Consider the following 8,764-nt stretch of genomic DNA (forward strand, 5'->3'; position numbering starts at 1 on the left):
TGGCACAAAATATGAAGGAGACCAATGGAAGTACTACTAGCAACCCATGATTTAACTACTCGCATGCGTGCAGTGGAGTAGTAATGTCTTTCTTCCGCCCTCACGTCCACTCAATTTGCATGCGCTGTATTAATTGACCATCAATGAAGTGAAGGACTTTACACGTGTCAAATTATCACATGGGGTGGATCTTGGTACAAAATTGCGTCCGCCTTTGTACCCGCGTGTGCGTGCGAGGGAATGAGTGTGTGCGTGGCGTGCGTGCACATCTTCGCTTCATGCATGTACCGCCAGTGCGGCTCAGGGAGGACGAGTACATTCTTCTGGAACCAGCAGCACGTCACTGTGACAATCCACACAAGGATGTCGCGACAACGCCTCACATGTGCCACGTGGCTTCGTGAACCGTAAGAGAGACACTGTGTAGTGTGCCATTGTTTTTCGCACATACTCTAAGTACTAGTAAGGTACACGTGCATTGCACGTGTCAGATTTTGCAACCAAATTACGAATAAATACCACACTGTAGCATGTAAGCTCTGAGTCATATATGCCTGATGTAGACCTTCATTTAATTATTATAGTTCATCTCATTCAAAATCAATTAGTTTTTATAAAAAACCTAGGGCCTCTTTGATTCTTAGGATTTCCAAAACGCGGGAATAGGAAGAACATGGGATTAGAGTGGAATGTCGTCTTGAATCCTACAGGATGGTACGAGTGTTTGATTGTGCATAGAAAAAACGCAGAATTCTTTCAAAGAGGTTTGAGTGGATGGGATGTTTCCTATGAAATCTAGTGCAAATGAATCATATGGAAAAATTCGTATGGTTTACAATCCTACGAATCAAACAACCAAGATAGGAAAAATTCCTAAGGATTAGAATCCTCCAAAATTCCTTCGAGAATCCTTTGAATCAAAGAAGCTCTTAATCTATTTTATGATTCATGGAATTGTGCGTTGTAAAGCATAAAGTAAAAACAAATAATGGCAATTCAACTAGAAAAAAAGTTTGGGCAGTTATGATACGGAAGATTCTAGAACAAAGGAGAACCACTGTTGTTTTGAGATTTGTGCATTATCCTTAAGTTCAACCATGGAGTCTGCTAGATTGTACATGTGGCAAAATCCGGTGGGGGGCTAGAACATGGTGCGAGGGGCCGAGTGGAGGGAGACTATGAAGGAGTGCACAACTGCGAGATCGATATTTAGAGAGAGGGGGCGAGAACATGCGCTGTTGCGCGCAGTGGCGGAGCCATGAAAAATGTCCCATGAGCTAGGGGGCCATGCATTGCTAATCCTTTACGAGGAGGGCCAATTCATCAACTTAAACCATTTTTACCAGCAATTGTCTAATGATCACATTCATATTAGCCTCGATATATAGTGATGTTAGGGGGGGAGGGCCCTTGCTGCCCCCTGTCTTCGCCATTGTGCGCGCGTCTGAGAGATGAAGCGGAAGGCATGGATGATGAGAGGGGGGCGTTGGATATATAATTAATGTGGGTGCATTAGCTATATATGTAATCCTATATAGAGAGGTATAGATTGATCGATGTGGACGTGGGAAATAGGGTGAGACCTCACTAGATATATAGATTGATCGGTTTATGTGGAAAACTATGAAAGACCTAGCTATATACACACACACACACATAGAGGAACATCGATCGTTGCGCATGCACGTGAGAGATAAAGAATGCCCGATATGATGGAGAGGGGGATGTGTGTGTGTGTGTGCCTTCATGGGAGACCGACCTGAAGAAAAAGATTGCATGTGTGCGATGGATAATGCCGACTTGTAGTGTGTGTGCATGCATGCACGAGAGAAAGTTAGTGGTACAATTATAAAGAGAAGACCAATGTGTGGGTGTAAAAGACTAGGTGAGGTCATAATCAATGTAAAGTTGAATTCAAATATTTGAATAAGAGATCATGATGTTTGAAACCCATGCATGCATGAATATAATGGAGATATGCGTGGTGTGGTTTGGAAACAAGCATGTTGCAATGTATACACATTGAACAATGTCAGATTGGTTTGAATTTGAGATACCGATGGCAGACATCGTTTGGCCACATTGCATCCGTGCATGGACACACTATTCTAATTAGAGATGATGGGTGGCTTTCGCATCACATATCTATATCTATACCCCTATATATATTTTATTTTTTATTTTTTATATAGTGTGCGGATAACTTTAACTTTCAAAGATGGTCGTTGGATGAGGCCAATCCGATGGTGCAGAGCTGGCAAATTTGAGCACTACTGGCCGTTGGATATCATCTAGATTCCACCAGATTTTGCCACATGTACAATCTAGAAGACTCTATGGTTGAACTTAAGCATAATGCACAAACCTCAAAACACAAGCACTTCTTCTTTGTTCTAGAATCTTCCGTATCAGAATTGCCCAAATGTTTTTCTACATGATTTGTTTTTACTTTATGCCTTACAACGCACAATTCCATGAATCTTAAAATAGATTAGCTTTCTTATAAAAACTAGATGATTTTGAATGAAATGAACTATAAGAATTAAACGACCATCTACATCATGCATATATGACTCAAAGCTTACATGCTATAATGTGGTATTTATTCATAATTTGGTTGCCAAATCTCATGCGTGCAATGCACGTGTACCTTACTAGTCTAAATGGTGTCTGTGTGTGTGTTGTGCGTGTTAAACACATTGTACGTAGTATATCATACTAGTCTAAATTGTCTTTTTTGGGTACACGTTAAGCTTGTTCTCCCGAAATTTCAATCCGCGCCTTGTTATGCCGAAATTTCAAGCTAGCGTCTCTGTCTATCGTGCTGTGAAACTCCCGCCTCTTCAACCCGCGCCTTGTTAGCCCGAAATATTTAAGATATATCTTTGTCTCGTTGTGCTCCGACAACTCCCTCCATCACAACCTGCGCCTTGCTATTCCAAAATTACAACGCGCGCGAAAACTCCCACCTCCTGTGAAATCCCGAGACGCGAAATGCCCGTGATACCCCTGAACCGAAAGAACCGCCTCAAATCGGTGGGGGTACTTTCATAACTTACACCACATTTCAGACAAGCGCGTCCCTAAGCCATGGTTCCCCACTCCCATCCCATCCGCCCACCCATTCATACATCGAGGCTGGCAAAACTCGTGAAGCCCCACACCCTCCTCCGTCCGCCACCCAGCCAGAGCCTCTTCCCTGACGACGTCGTCCACAGCAACACCTCGACGTCCCTCATCCACCGTACCGGATGAGGATCCGTCGTCGATCTGGTTGTCCCGCCGGTTCAGCCACCCCGTCCTCCACCTCCAAGGAGCTGCCCCGACGTTCCCCTCGTCTTTCGCGCCACCTTCATTCCCACACCGCCGTATTCACCTGCACCACCGGAAGAGCATCATCATCACCGTTTCCTCGGATGAAGCTGCGGCCTAATCGAAGCCACCAAAGAGGTTGTACACTAATCGCCGCATTTTCTTCTTGATTCGATCCCACGGTGTTGCCGGCGCTCGGTCCCGAGCCGACACGGCGCGGCTCCATCCACGGCGGCGTCGCCGGCCACTTCCTCCACGGCGTCGCTCCCTCGGCGGCGACGTCCACATCAGTAGGAGCTGCTGCTGCTTTAGCTCTCGCTCGCGCTGCTGCTATGCTCTTGCTCTCGGTCCCCTGCCTGGTCTGCTCTTGCTCTTGCTCGTGCTGCTGCTCTCGCTCTTGCTCTTGCTTGCGATGCTGCTCCAATTTAGCTACACTTCAGTCGACTGAATCGAATTTTGGGTCAGCCGATTTTCAGGGGGTGGGGCGCTCGCCGGAGTTAAGGAAGAACCAGCCGCAGCGGGGAGGGGGGCTCGCCGGAGAGGTACCCCACTATCTATCTTAGGGTTTAGGGTGGGGGCGGTTGTCGCCGGCGGTGGTGGGGCGGTGGTGTGGGGATCGCCGGAGAAAAAGCTCGGCACGGGGGGGCCTACAGGGATGGCCGGGGCAACGGCGGACCGGCGGTGGGGAGTGTTTTCGAGGCGGGCGGCGAGGTCGGCTGTTTGACCGGTGGTGGCTGGCGGCTCAGGGGGGTGGAGGTTGAAGATGAACTGCAGGCCCTTGTTTTCGTATCCAACGGCTGCAAAATCGACTGACCAGAGATGAAAAAGTGAGTCGACTGACGTGTAGCCTCACCTCTAGTGCGTTCAGTTTCGACAGTAAAATCCAGTTTCGACAGCAAAATTCAGTTTCAACAGTTAAGTTCAGTTTCGACAGTTAAATTCAGTTTCGACAGTTAAGTTCAGAGATGAGCGGCTGATGTATAGATCTAGCACTTTGTGGTTATGTATTTTATGTCATCTATTGGAGATGCTATTAGAATTCCACTCAGGTTAACGTTGTCTCTCTTGTCCTGCTTCAGCCTCGGCGTCGTACAACTCACCGGAGATGCTCCAACGACGAAACCCTCCATCACAGTGGAGCAGTACCTCGGGCTCTATCTCCAGATGCCTAAGATCTTCTTCCCCTCCTCCGACAGCCAAGTCAGCCGGAGCATCCTCACCAGCCAACCCAATCACGCTGAGATCGACATGGCTTCGCCAAAGAGGTTGTACACTTCTTGTGGTTTGACTTAATCTCACCATGCTTCTTTGCATCCTGTGATCTTCCAATTCTTGTGAACCAAAGACCCAGATTGGCAGAAATCCTGTGTTTTTAAATTCTCTATTTTGCACGTGCATTCCTATACTATTCCTGTCTATTTCCTATCCCTGCATTGTTAGAATCCTCAAATTCAAACAAGCCCTTACACAATTACTTCTGTTAGAGATATGTGTGTCAAAGAAAACCTTGTGTGGTTTGTCCTGCTCCTGCGGTGCTGTGTTCCACCCCAGCTCAGCTGCGCCAACGACGGAAGGGTTCACCACAGCAGGGATCCGCTCTCCAGACTGTCTTTCGCCGCCTCAGATCTTCTTCCCCGCCGCCGGCAGCCACGACAACTGCATTACCATCATCAACTGAGCACATGACCTTGAGGACTACACGAGTCCGCAAGAGAGGTCGCGCTCTTCCATGTCTGCTTACGTTATGCATCGCTTAATATGATGACATGCTACTTTATCATCATGTTCACCTATTAGACTATGACTCAGGTCCAAACTTATGCTGAAACTTGAGTTTTTAAATGGTTGTGGGGTACATATTGGGGCAGCAATCGGTACTATCTGTCTACTATCTGGTTAATCTCGGTTGTCTACTATGAGTTTCATGTTGGGTGCAAACAAACATTAAAGGAGACATTATCTGTATTTTTTAACTAAAGCTATTATCTGCCTGCTATCATTTGTTTTGGGTCTATCCACAGTTTGCTACCATCACTCTGGATTTGTGCATGCACTCCTTACATAATCTCACTATGTTTTATTCCTATGCATGTCAGTTATTGTACACAATGGAACTGAACATGTAGAGCAAAAGAAACGAGCCTTGCGTGGCAATAAAATTTCATGCAGACGTCGCTCCATGGTGGGCACAAAGGCATCCCCCCTCCACCCATTTCTTATCGTAATCAAGAGGAAGATAACTGTTCTGAGGGGGATTCAGAAGCAGAAGACCACTCCTATTTACCCCATGAGGTCTTCGCTCTAACTTGGCATGCTGATGTTGGTAATACCATGCATATGGTGTCTTGCATTGCTTACAGTATACATTAAAGATGTCATCTGCTTAGTTTAGACATGCTTTGTGTCAATGCCATCTGTTTAGTTTCTTTATCGTATATTTGAATCATGCAATGCCATCTTGTTTAGTCAGGCATCATATATGTGAATTTTGCAATGCCACCCTGGTTAGCCAGTCATCTTATATGTGAATTATATCATGACATCATTTTTTATTACATGTTAAATTTGTCAACAATTTTAGTACATTCAATTACTCTTCCTGTGCATCAGCCATTCGGCACGGTCATGGAAAAATCTGGAGTGGAAACAAGGTCTTCAGAGCAGACAATGCTATCTGACGAAGCGCATGTCTTGCTGGTTACAGATAGCTCCTCAGAGGAGGATTCAGAGACAAATAACCAGTCCTATTTCCCCCGCGAGGTGCATGCTCTAACTTGGCAGGGTTATGATGCTCATATCGTGCGTATGGTATCTTGCATTGCTATGTCATTTTCTTAGTTTAGACATGCTTTGTGTCAATGCCACCTGTTTAGTGTCTAATTACCATATATGTGAATTATGCAATGCCATCTTGTTGCAAGACATTATATATGTGAATTATGCAATGCTATCTTGTTGCAAGGCATTATATATGTGAATTATGCAATGCCATGTTGTTTAGCCAAGCGTCATATATGTGAATTATATCATGCCGTCCTTTTTTGTATTTCTCATTGCTTCTGTCGACAATGTTTGTATATTCAACTGCTCTTCCTGTGCATCAGCCATTTGAATTGGTGATGGAGAAATCTAGAGTGAAAACAAGGTCTTCGGAGCAGACAATGCTACCTGGTGAAGCAGATATCTTGCTGGTTACAGATAGCTCTTCAGAGGACGATTCAGAGGCAGATGACCAGTCCTATTATCCCCCTGAGGTGTATGCTCAAACTTGGCAGGGTTATATTACTCATATCATGCATATGTTGTATTGCAATGCTTAGTTTTTACATCATATACACGATATTGAATGCCATCTCCTTAGTTGACACATCATATATGCGATTGCCCTCTGCTCACTTCCTTAGTATATAAATCATATATTTGAATTATATCATGCCATGATGTTTACATAGACAGCATGTATCTGAATTATGGCATGCCAACCCATTTTCTAAAGACATAATATAGTTATATCATCTCATCCTGTTCACATAGTCATCATATTTTGAATTATGTCATTCTATCCGTGAATTATATCATGCCATCATGTTTCCATCGACGGCATGTTTGTGATTTATGGCATGCCAACCACTTTAATAGACACATCGTATAGTTATATCATGTCATCCTGTTTACATAGTCATCATATTTTGAAGTATGTCATTCTATCCTGTTTAGTTAGCCATCATACATATGAAATTGTGTCATGCTATCCTATTTAATTAGCCATCATATATGTGAAATTATGTCATGCTATTTTGTTTGGTTAGACAACATAAATGTGAATTATTTCATGCCCTGTTTTCTTCCCTACTATCCATTGCACATGTCTATCTTACAATGTCTGTACATTCAATTACTTTTCTTGTTTATCAGCCATTTCAATTGGAGGGGGTGATGGCAGTATCTGTGGGAGTAAAAACACGGTCTTCAGAAAAGATCGTGCTACCTGTCGATGGAGATAGAACCGCGGTTGTACTTGCCCAAGAACCAGCCCCACCACACATAACCCAGACTCACGCAGATTGTACCCCTACCCAGTTGGACAGAGAACCAGCTACACCCCTTCTAACCCCAACTCCAGCTGACAGTAACCCAGTTCCCGTTGACACAACACCGTCTCCACCACAGAGCACCCAAACACGAGCAGTTAGTAAGGCAACTGCAGTGCCCATAACATGAGGACCACCACTCCGAACCCCGAGTCAACGCTTAAAGCAGAAGAAGAATTGTTCTCAGGTCAGGTTCCGTAGCTATGGTTCATACTACTTTGCTCTTGCATCACTGTATTTACTCATACCAACTAATTTCAAATTTGAAGGATGCAATTGAAACTCCAATGGCGCAACAGGTATGTTTTAAACCTGTTTCTTTAACGTGTTTGCTGTTGTAACTTGCTCTATGTTGATTTCAGTTTCAATTGAATAAACAGTTATATTCTCATGCCATGCACCATACAAGTGTTGTTATTGTTGTGTAGTTTCCCACACTTATATTCTGTCTAAGCTGCTTTGTCTTAAATAGATATGATTCGAACTGTATCTATCTTGATTTGGCAACATAAACTAGAATGATATAGACCATACAGTGACCATACTACATAGATATATGTTTGTTTCATGTTGTTATCCTGTCCACCTTACTACTGAACTGGTTTACCAAAATGAGTTTCATATACTACATTGTAAACCTGTGATGTGTTTGTTTGTTTCTCTTTTAGAATGCGGATAAAATATTGGAGAAGAGTACCCCGTTATGCAATGGTACAAGAAGTAATGCAGATAAGGTTCAAGATAGTGAGACATCCCTGTTGGTCTCCAAGAAAGCTGATAAAAACTATATTGAAGACACTGAGACAACCCCAAAGTCCTGTCTTGATGTAGTGTTCGAGTTACTGGCTACTACTGATGGCACCTGCTCTTCGAACTTGCTGCCTGAATCAGTTCGGCTTCTTGAGTCTCAACTTCAAGTTTAAAGACATCGATCATATGTTATGCGACAGGAAGCCGAAGTACTGAGGAAGTCCCTGCAAAATTCAGATGCATACTTTCTGGTGCAACGGAATGTTGGAAATATGCCCTAGAGGCAATAATAAAATGGTTATTATTATATTTCCTTGTTCATGATAATTGTCTATTGTTCATGCTATAATTGTGTTATCCGGAAATCGTAATACATGTGTGAATACATAGACCACAACATGTCCCTAGTGAGCCTCTAGTTGACTAGCTCGTTGATCAACAGATAGTCATGGTTTCCTGACTATGGACATTGGATGTCATTGATAACGGGATCACATCATTAGGAGAATGATTTGATGGACAAGACCCAATCCTAAGCACAAGATCGTGTAGTTCGTTTGCTAGAGCTTTTCCAAATGTCAAGTATCATTTCCTTAGACCATGAGATTGTG

Source organism: Aegilops tauschii, chromosome 3 (assembly GCF_002575655.3).
Source record: "Aegilops tauschii subsp. strangulata cultivar AL8/78 chromosome 3, Aet v6.0, whole genome shotgun sequence".
Classification (NCBI taxonomy): Eukaryota; Viridiplantae; Streptophyta; class Magnoliopsida; order Poales; family Poaceae; genus Aegilops; species Aegilops tauschii.